This window comes from Narcine bancroftii, chromosome 1, assembly GCF_036971445.1.
Source record: "Narcine bancroftii isolate sNarBan1 chromosome 1, sNarBan1.hap1, whole genome shotgun sequence".
Classification (NCBI taxonomy): domain Eukaryota; kingdom Metazoa; phylum Chordata; class Chondrichthyes; order Torpediniformes; family Narcinidae; genus Narcine; species Narcine bancroftii.
Window position 1 is genome coordinate 55,664,037 of NC_091469.1, and position 11,982 is coordinate 55,676,018.

The window sequence follows — 11,982 nt, forward strand, 5'->3', positions numbered from 1 at the left end:
GAGTAGACAAGATGGAAGAACGAGAAACAGCCGTAGAAATGGAAGTGGACGACTTAAAAAGGAAACTGGAAGAATCTGATAAAAAAAGTTAAAGAAACACAGGAGTTGTTAGCTCAGAAGATGGATATAATGGAAAACTGTAATAGGAGAAACAATATAAAGATAGTGGGCCTTAAGGAAGATGAAGAAGGTAAAGATATGAAAGAATTTATAAAAGAATGGATCCCCAGGGTCCTAGGAATGCCAGAATTACAGGAAGGAATGGAAATGGAAAGGGCACACAGAACATTAGCCCCTAAACCACAGCCACAACAAAAACCAAGATCCATTCTAGTAAAATTCCTGAGATATACGACAAGAGAAAATATATTGGAGAAGGCAATGAAAAAAAATGAGAGAAGACAAAAAGCCACTGGAATACAAAGGTCAAAATTTTTTTTTTCTATACAGACATAAGTTTGGAGCTCCTGAAGAAGAGGAAGGAGTTTAATGCAGAAAAATCGATCCTATGGAAGAAAGGCTATAAATTTATGTTAAGATATCCAGTGGTGCTTAAAATAGTTATCCCGGGGCAGCAAAGCAGATTGTTCTCGGATCCGGAGAAAGCACGAGAATTTGCAGAACGCCTTCAAAACAGACAGAGAGATGAAGAGATGTAACAAGAACAAGAATGACGACAAACTTCATATAAAGAAGAAAAATAATGCACAAGTAAGAACTAAGAAGGGGAAGAAAGGGAATTAAGAGGGTGAGCTTTGTTATATGTGAAGATAAAAGTCTTTTCTGCAGGGGGCTGGGTGGAGAGAATAACAGTCACTGCAAAATCAGTTGACGCTTGTGAGTGGGTTCGCAATCCAAATGGAGAGGGGAGATGTGGTTGCCCGGCAAGGGACAAGGGGCAACTCGGAGAGGGGGGGGACATTTGGGGTTAAGGGAATTTTAGATGTGGGAATAGTGGAAATATTTTATGTTTTAGAAGTATTGTCTTACAGTGTGTTTAAAAAAAAAACAGAAATGGATAAGGAGGAAAGGTGGTGATGAGGAAGCGGAAATTAAAGGTAAACAAAGTATGAAATGGCCATGTTGAACTATATGACTATAAATATTAATGGATTACATAACCAAATCAAAAGGAAGAGGCTGTTAAATTTACTGAAGAAAGAAAAAATTGATATAGCATTTGTACAGGGAACACATCTAACAGAAGTGGAACACAAGAAATTAAGGAGAGACTGGGTAGGGCACGTAACGGCAGCATCATATAACTCAAAAGCCAGAGGAGTAGCTATATTAATCAATAAAAATGTACCATTCAAAATAGAGGAGGAAATAATAGACCCAGCAGGGAGGTCTGTCAGATATATTCAGAATTTTGGAATTTGCTCAATGTATATGTAGCTAATGAAGAGGATCAAAAATTTATGCAAGGTATCTTTTTGAAGATTGCAGATACACAGGGGAATATACTGATAGGAGGGGACTTTAACCTTAATTTGGACTCAAAGATGGATAAAACTGGAAAAAAGACTAGCAGAAAGAACAAAGTAACCAAATTTATCGTTCAATCGATGCAGGAAATGCAACTTTTGGATATATGGAGGAGACAACACCCAAAGGAGAAGGAATACTCATATTATTCGGGTAGACATAAAACATACTTAAGGATAGACCTTTTCCTTTTGTCTGTCCACATCCAAGGGAGAGTTAGGAAAATTGAATATAAAGCTAGATTGTTATCAGATCACTCACCCCTGTTATTAGCAATAGAGCTGGAGGACATCCACCGAGAACGTATAGATGGAGATTAAACTCCATGCTACTTAAAAGACAGGATTTTAGAGAATTAATTGAGTGACAAATTAAAATGTACTTTGAAATAAATACGGAATCAGTGAAAGATAAATTTATACTAATGGGATGCAATGAAAGCGTTCATCAGAGGGCAGATAATAAGTTATGTAACTAAGATGAAGAAGGACTACAATCGGGAAATAGAACAGCTGGAAAGGAAAATAGCAAGTACAGAAAAAGAATTAGCAATAAGGGAAGATACAATAAAAAGAAGAGAATTGGCGGACAAAAAAATAAAATATGAAACACTACAAACATACAAGGTGGAGAAGTCAAAATGAAGACAAAACAGAAGTGTTATGAGCCAGGAGAAAAAACGCACAAAATAATAGCTTGGCAGCTTAAGACAGAACAAACTAAAAGAACAGTATTAGCATCAAGGAAAAAGGACAAACAAATTACATATAACCCAACAGAGATCAATGAAAACTTCAAGGAATTCTATGAGCAACTATATCGAACTGAGAACGAAGGGAAAGAAGACAAAATAGATGAATTTTTAGCTAAAATTGAACTACTGAAATTGCAAGAAGAGGAGCAAAATAAATTAATAAAACCATTTGAATTAGAGAAAATACAGGATATATTAAAAAAACTACTGTACAATAAAATGCCGGAAGAGGATGGACTCCCAATATAATTCTATAAAACATTGAAAGACTTATTAATTCCTCCTCTCCTGGAATTAATGAACCAGATTGAAGAAACACAAAACATGCCAAATTCATGCAAAACAGCAATAATTACAGTAATACCAAAGACGGGGAAAGATCCACCAACACCAGCATTGTATAGACCAATATCTCTATTTAACACAGATTATAAGATAATAGCTAAACTATTAGCAAACAGATTGGCCGACTGTGTACCAAAAATAGTAAAACTAGATCAAACTGGATTTATTAAGAAAAGATGAACAACGGACAATATCTGTAAGTTCATTAACTTAATCCATGCAGTACAAGGAAACAAAACGCCAACATTGGCAGTTGCCTTAGATGCAGAGGAAGCCTTTGAGAGAGTAGAATGGAATTATTTATTCAAAGTACTACAGAGGTTCAACCTACCAGAGAAATATATTAATTGGATTAAAGCTTTATATAAGGGACCATTGGCGAAGGTGACAATAAATGGATATATATCAAGCCAATTTAAATTAAGCAGATCAACTAGGCAGGGTTGTCCACTATCTCCCTCACTGTTCACGTTAGCTATAAAACCACTGGCAGAACTGATAAGAACAGAAAATAAAATGAGGGATAAAAATAAAAGAGAAGGAATATAAAATCAGTCTATTTGCAAATGACATCATAGTATACTTAACAGAACCAGAAATATCAATAAAAGAATTACATAAGAAATTGAAGGAATATGGAGAAGTATCGGGGTACAAGATCAACACAAATAAAAGTGAAGCAATAATGAATAATGCGGATTTCACAAAGTTTAAGAAAGAATCACCATTTAGATGGCAAACACAAGCAATTTGATACTGAGGTATACAACCAGATAATAATCTCAGCCATCTATACAAACTAAATTATCAGCCATTAATGAAGAAATTACAAGACGACTTAGAACATTGGAAAGACTTACCACTAACACTGATAGGAAGGGTAAATTGTATTAAAATGAATATCTTCCCAAGGATACAATACCTATTTCAATCATTACCAATTCACCTAACAGAGAAATTCTTCAAGGAGCTAAAGAAAATAATAATGAAATTCTTATGGAAAGGGGGGAAACCGAGGATAGCGCTAGATAAATTAACAGAATGGTACAAACAAGGGGGATTACAGCTACCAAACTTAAAGAATTATTATAGAACAGCACAATTAAGATACCTATCAGATTTTTATCAAACAATGGAAAAACCAGATTGGACCAGATTAGAGCTAGATAAAATAGAGGAGAAGGTACCTGAACATATACTATACAAGTGGGATGAAAAGCTGGTGCAACATAGGAATTCACCAGTACTGCACCGTCTGCTCAACATTTGGAAGAAGATTCACATAGAAAGGAATAAAATGAATTATCAACTACCAAAACTAATATGGATGCAAAATCAACTAATCCCTTTCACAATAGATAACCTTTCCTTTAGAGAATGGGAGAGAATAGAAAATTGTTTTTTGGGAAATAAATTATTATCTTTTGAACAAATGAAGGACAAATATGGAATAACTCATGGTACAATGTTTGCATACCATCACCTGAAAGCCTACTCAAAGGATAAATTGGGAAACAGACTGAGATTACGAGAAGGAAGCAATTTTGAATATGTGATTACAGACACAATGATAATTAAAAGATTTATAACAAACATGTACATCAAGCTGCAAGAGAAAGAGAACGAGGAAACAAGCTGTAAACCCAAACAAAAATGGGAACATGATCTAAACATAAAGTTAAAGAATGAAACATGGGAAAAGCTATGCTCCAGAACTATGAGAAATACAATAAACATGAGGTTACGCATGATACAATATAATTGGTTACACAGGCTATACACCATGCCCCAAAAGTTAAATAAATGGGACCCAACAGTATCAGACAGATGTTTTTGTTGTAAGAAGGAAACAGGAACAACAGTACATGTAATTTGGGCATGTGAGAAAGTGGAAAAGTTTTGGGAAGATCTAAACCAGGTATTAAATAAAATCACAAAAAACAACATACCAAAAAATCCAAAGATCTTTCTTCTAAGTAATATAAGAACTTGGACTCGATTTGGATGGAGCACAAAAAAGATTTATGATAGCCTTAGCTGTAGCAAAAAAAATGTATTATGTCAACCTGGAAATTAGAAGATAGCCTGAGAATACACCAATGGTAGATAGAAATTAATAAATGTATTCCATTGGAAAAAATAACATATAATTTAAGAAATAACATCACAGTATTCAAACAAATTTGGGAACTGTACATGGAACACAACAGCGAAGTCCTACCGCGGACCTCCACTGCCTAAAATGACAGAAGGAAAAGAAGACGAAATGAACTGACCCAGTATGTAAAAGTAGAAGACACAAATTTCTTGTTTATTTTCATTGAGTGATGACATTGTTTAATGGGTTTAATGGATCATATAGGTTGAACGTTGAGTGAGTGGGGGGGGGGGGGCGGGGGTAAAGGAGGGAGGGAAGGGAGGGGGGAAAAAGGGGAGAAAATGACTGTGTATATTCAAGTGGGAAATGTTTGTGTGTATTTTGGTCAGTATGGTTCATAGTGTGAAAAATAAATTTTTTTTTAAAAAAGAATAAACTCCAGAGGGTTGTTAACTTGGCTTGTGACATCACAGGTACTGGACTTCACTCCTTTGAGGACATCTACATGAGACGGTGTCTTAAAAAAGCAGTGTATATTTCAAAGTCCCCCATCACCCAGGCCATGCCCTTTTCACTTTGCTACCATTTGGAGAAAGTAAAGGACCCTAGAGGCGAACACTTAACGGCACAAGGACAGCTTCTTCCCCGCTGCCATCAGATTCCTGATTACTTTTTGTGCACTATTATGTTAATTTTTTCAGGGTAATGTCATAAGATGGTTATAATATGAACATCTGCACTATTGACGCTGCCACAAAACACTCAATTTCATAACTTGTTCATGACAATAAATTCTGAGGAGGACATCATATGATGCCATGAGAGACAACACACAATCTCACAACTCCCGGGGGATTTAATTTAAAAAAAGTACCCAATTAGAAAAGTTTTATAAATAAAAAACCATTAATGCAGGTATAAAGTCATTAACTACTTTTCAACTATGTCACCTAAGAAAGAAAAAGCTTCTACATCAATAAGTGCTGAAGATGAGATAAAAGAAAAAAGCCAGGTCTACCTTGCCTCTGAAGCAGGCCACTGAGTTACCTTCAGGATCCACTGGTGAAGATACAGGTGAGGAAATGTACTCCGGAGCCATCCTAGCATCATGTCACAAAAATGGCGCTGGCGAAAGACCTAGAAGTGCTTCGTGCATGCACTTGAAGTTGCGCGTGCATGGTGCAGCTGAACACCAAGCTACGAAAAAATAATCCAGCGAATCTTAAAGGGACGGTCCAGCCTGTCAGTTTCAGAACAAGAAGGTGATGCTAGCCCAGTAGAAGAAGGTTGAGAAGACTCTGAAAATGAACAAGATGTATCAAGTTCAGAAGTTGAACAAACAGGAAGCAAGAAAAATGTTTCTAAGAAAGAAGTAAGCAAGATTGAATAAGAAATTTGAATTTCAAATTAAACCTAATACAACTTTGGAAAATAATTTCAAGTTATTAAAGTCTCAGAGGAATTAAAACAAGTTAAAAAAAGGTTTGACAGAAAATAGATAAAGTTTTCAATATGATGGATAATACACAGAGAATGGATACTTTGGAAAATAAAGTTGAAAATTTTCTATATCATGTCCAACGTATTGAAGAAAGATCCAATGTATATAAAGATTCGAGGACCGGTTTCATTTCAATGAATGAGAAACTGATGGATAAAGTGGACACTTTGGAAAATTTTAGTAGAAGGAACAATGTCAAGATCGTGGGATTATCTGAAGGCAAAGAAGGATTTAATGTGATTCGATTTTTCAAGAGTGGATTCCAAAGATATTTGGAGAAGAACATTTTGAAGATGAGATTTTAATTCAATGAGCCCTTAGAGCTTTAAGACCCAAGGCATTTCCAAAGCACAGACTTTTATCTATCTGAGTTGGATTTTTGAATCATCAGAGAGAGCCTTCTGGGTTTGGCCATGAAAAGGACTAAGGAAGATGGTCCATTGTTTTATGAAGGAGATAAAATTTTCTTTTATCCAGATTTGTATATCAATTCAACAATGTGTACAGTGATTCCACAATGTGTACACCGATGTCTATAGTAGATCAGTAAAGAATACTTCACTACATTGGAGACCCCAACAGTCCAAATGATATTTGGACCCCAATGTGGAACATTTTTCTTTGATGCATGCTCTGGCTCTAAAACTGCCAACATTTTGGACTTCACAACCACATGTATGATTTGACCAAGCAGAAGCTCAATTCCATTTGAGGCAGATAACATCTGACTCCACATGGTACTACGATGTAGTAAGCGTGCTGGGTCAAGAGATGGCATACAGAGTTTCTGATTTTCTGCAGCAGCGTCCAGAGGAGGGCGTGTATGACGCTCAAGAGTCTGCTCATCTATACCTCTGACCTCACGATGTGAGCTTGGATAGCTTGGGAGACAGGACCCTTTCCACGCTTATGAATAAAATTCTGGCACTAGCAGGTCATAGGCCCTGCCTCATGTTCAAGCAAGATTTCTTGGAGCAATTGCCAGAAGGTATCCACATGCTGCTGACCGATGAGGATTTCAGTGACCCACAGAGAGCTGCGACACGTGCAAACATTCTATGGTGGGCTAAGCAATAAAGCATGACATCTGCAGGACAGGTCACCAGATCCCGCTAATAGTAGCAGGACCATGCAGCTCCAACATCAGACAGGCAGCGGGGCCGATCAAACCTGTTGTCAGACCACCAGTTGGCCAGGAGACAACAGGTCGAAGGTAGCACCCATTGGTGTTTCTACCATCAATGATGGGGTGCAGAAGCTCACTGCTACTGAGCTCCCTGTGCATTTCAGGGAAAATGCCGGGGCCAGCTGTTGCTAAATGGCGGCTTGTCATCGAGACAGTCTTTTATACGTCTGTGGTAGACATTCCAGCCAGCATTTCTTGGTGGATACAGGGGCTGAGATCAGCGTGCTTTCCCCCACCCTTCAGGGCATGACACATGGAACAGAAAACATGGGCCATCATTGAAAACCACAAACTGGTGCACTATCCAGACATTCAACATGTGTAGGATCCCATTCCTGTTTGGCGATACTAAGTTCACGTGGACGTTTACATTTGCTGCTATCGCACAACTGCTACTGGGGCTGATTTTCTCAGAGCACATGGCCTGTTGTTTAATCTAGAAGGACAAAGGCTCGTTCATACCTACACTTTCTAAACCTTCGCTCTTGGTGAGACCAAGCTACCAGCCCGGAATTTAGACTCCATTACTCTTTTGGAAATTGAATTTGCCACGTTATTGGCAGAATTCCTGGCTATAATTACACTGCAATTCACATTGGTAATGCCAAAACATGAGGTACATAACCACATATCAACCAAAGAGCCACCACTGCCTACCTGAGCTTTCAGGCTCCCTCCAGATAAATTTCGTCTGGCCAAAGAGTTTGAAAGGATGGAGGACATGGGTATTGTACAGTGGTCTGATAGCTCCTGGGCCTCACTGCTCCACATGGTACCCAAGGCCACAGGCAGATGAAGACCTTGTAATGATTACCACAGGTTGAACAAGGTTATCGCACCGGATCATAACTGGTACCGCATTTACAGAACTTTCCATCCAACCTGCAGGGAGACTGCATCTTTTCCAAGGTGGACCTGGTCCTGGTCCATCTGGATGACATTCGAAGATTGGAATTATTATGCCCTTTGGCCTTTTTGAATTCAGAAAGAATCCTTTTGGGTTCAAATGCTGTGCAGACTTTCCAATGTTTAATGGACAGAGTGGGATGTGAACTTGTTTTACCTTCATATACCTTGATGATATACTTATCGCTAGCCCCAGTCATCAGGAACATCTCTCCCACCTGCACAAGCTTTTCACTTGTTGGAATGAACTTGGGCTGATCATCAAGTGACACCAAGTGTCAATTTGGGTTAGATACCATCGACTTTCTGGGGCATAGAATCGACAAACTCAGAGCAAAACCACTATTGGCAAAGGTTGAGGAGATCTGGGCATTCACTAAGCCCAGCACAGTTAAAGGCCTTCAGGAGTTCATTGGAATGGTGAACTTTAATCACCAGTTTCTACCACCAGCAGCTCTCATCATGTGTCCCATCTTTACCCTGGTGTCAGGCAAGGCATGTCACTTGGGACGAAGGATCGTTTGCAGCATTTTAGAACACCAAGGAAGCACTGGCTAATGTTGCATTGCTAGTCCACCCAAGAAATTATGTCCCGACAGCTCTGACAGTGGATGTGTCCAAAAGAGCAGTATATCGATGGGAATTGGAAACCATTGGCTTTCTTTAGTGAGCACCTAAGACCATCAGAACTCGAGTACAGTGTTTTTGATCGAGAATTGTTGGCACTGTACCTAGCTATCAGACATTTCAGGTACTTTCTAGAAGGTAGGTATTTCACAGCTTTTATGGACCACAAGCTGCTTACATTTGCCTTCACTAAGGTATTAGATCCATTTTGGCTTGTCAACAGAGACATCTATCGTATATTTCTGAGTTCACGAAGGCTATTGAACACATCTCAGGAAAGGCCAACATAGTGGCAGATGCGCTGCCTTGCCCAGCCATACAATCTGTGCAGACTTCAGCCCAAGGGGTGGACTATGCTGCACTCATGAAAACACAGCAGGCAGATGCAGAAATTCTGTGTTGTGGAACAGGAGACTTAAACCTGCAGCTGGAAGAAATTCCAGTAGGCCCGGGGGAGCTCAAACTCCTGTGTGATGTATCCATAGGTCATCCTCACCCAATCGGTCCGGTGGCCTGGAGGTGGCAGGTACTTTTTTTTTTGAAACTTTATTTATTAATTTTAACATATGAAGAAAGTAAGTAATTCACGTACAGAAAAAAATACAAAATAAAGTAATACAAGTACAAAGTAACATAGTTAATACAATACCAATCTCGGCATCTCCCCCTAACAACTAAAAACTAAGACTAAAGAAAAACTATTTTTAACCCCTAAACCCCCCCTCCCCACTCCCACGATAAAGAGTGAAGAATTAATACTATTAGTATAATTTAAAAAAAATAAAAAATATATATCTTAAAAAAAAGAACAATATATATTTAAAAAATATTAAGTAAGTATTAATTATTAATCCAAAAAAAATTTATTATATAAGAATATATATGAAAAAACAAAAACAAGAAGAACTTAAACCAAAAAAACAACTAATAATAAAAAAACTAAAAAAAAGAAAACACATATATATAGAAAAAATATATAATAAAAAATAGATTTTTAAAGAAAAAAAATGATTAATTCAAACTTATTTAAATTGTATTTAATCAATAAATGGGGTCGACTTTAACTCATAAAAAGACATCTTATCTTGTATAGAAAAAGATATTCTTTCCATAACCAAACAAAACTTCATCTCTGAATACCACCTATCTAAAGACAATACATTTCTATTCTTCCAAGTAATCGCTATACATTTCTTGGCCACTGCCAAGAGATCTGGTAATTATCTAATTCTAAATCAATCAACGGTTGCATATTCCCTAATAAAAATATATCAGGGTCTAATACAATATGAAGATTATATAGATTATTAAATACAGATTGAATACCTTTCCAAAATTGTTGTAACCGATCACACAACCAAACAGCATGTAAAAAAGTACCAGAAACCTGATCACAATGAAAACAAAGATCTGACTTACTAAAACCAATTTTTTTAAATTTTTCGGGTGTTAAATATAATTCTTTTTTTCTTTTTTTAAATTTTTTATTTTTCACACCATAAACCACATTAACCATGATACATACTTTTTCCTTTTCAAATATATACAGTCCCATTTTCTCCCCCCCACTCCCTCCTCCCATCCCACCCTCACTACCTCCCCCCTCCTGTCCATTTAAAGTACAAAATCTAGGATACATTAAACCAGTCAAACAATGTTGTCATTCAATAAAAATAAACAAGAAATTCCACTGAGTCAATTCTTTTCATTTCCTTCTCCTTTCGTTAATTTAGGTAGTGATTGTCCCCGGTAGGTTTTCGCTATTGTGTTTCATGTAAGGCTCCCATATTTGCTCAAATATTTCAATATTATTTCTTAAACTATATGTTATTTTTTCTAATGGAATACATTTATTCATTTCTATATACCATTGTTGTATTTTCAAATTATCTTCCGATTTCCAGGTTGATATAATACATTTTTTTGCTATGGCTAGAGCTATCTTAACAAATCTTTTTTGTGCATCCTCCAAATCAATTCCAAATTCTTTGTTTTTTATGTTACTTAGGAGGAAGATCTCTGGATTCTTTGGTATATTGTTTTCTGTTATTTTATTTAATATTTGGTTTAGATCTTCCCAAAATTTTTCTACTTTCTCACATGTCCAGATTGCATGAATTGTTGTTCCCATTTCTTTTTTACATCGAAAACATCTATCAGATACTGTTGGGTCCCATTTATTTAACTTTTGAGGTGTAATGTATAGCCTGTGTATCCAGTTATATTGTATCATACGTAACCTCGTATTTATTGAATTTCTCATCGTTCCAGAACATAACTTCTCCCATGTTTCCTTTTTTATCTTTATATTTAAATCTTGTTCCCATTTTTGTTTAGTTTTACCATTTGTTTCCTCATTCTCCTTTTCTTGCAGTTTAATATACATATTTGTTATAAATCTTTTGATTATCATTGTATCTGTAATCACATATTCAAAGTTACTTCCCTCTGGTAAACTCAGACTGCTTCCTAATTTGTCCTTCAAGTAGGATCTCAATTGGTAATATGCCAGCACTGTATCTTGAGTTATATTGTATTTATCTTTCATTTGTTCAAAGGATAATAATCTATTTCCTGAAAAACAATTTTCTATTCTTTTGATCCCTTTTTTCTCCCATTCTCTAAAGGAAAGGTTATCTATTGTAAAAGGGAGTAACTTGTTTTGCATCAAAATTAGTTTTGGTAATTGATAATTTGTTTTATTTCTTTCTACATGAATCTTCTTCCAAATATTGAGTAGATGATGTAATACTGGAGAACCTCCATGTTGTACCAATTTTTCATCCCATTTATATAATATGTGTTCAGGTATCTTTTCCCCTATTTTATCTAATTCTAACCTAGTCCAATCTGGCTTTTCCCTGGTTTGATAAAAATCTGATAGGTATCTTAATTGTGCGGCTCTATAATAATTTTTAAAGTTTGGCAGTTGTAAGCCTCCTTGTTTATACCATTCTGCTAATTTATCTAGTGCTATCCTCGGTTTCCCCCCTTTCCATAAAAAATTCCTTATTATTTTCTTTAACTCTTTGAAGAATTTCTCTGTCAGGTGTATTGGCAATGCCTGAAATAGGTAT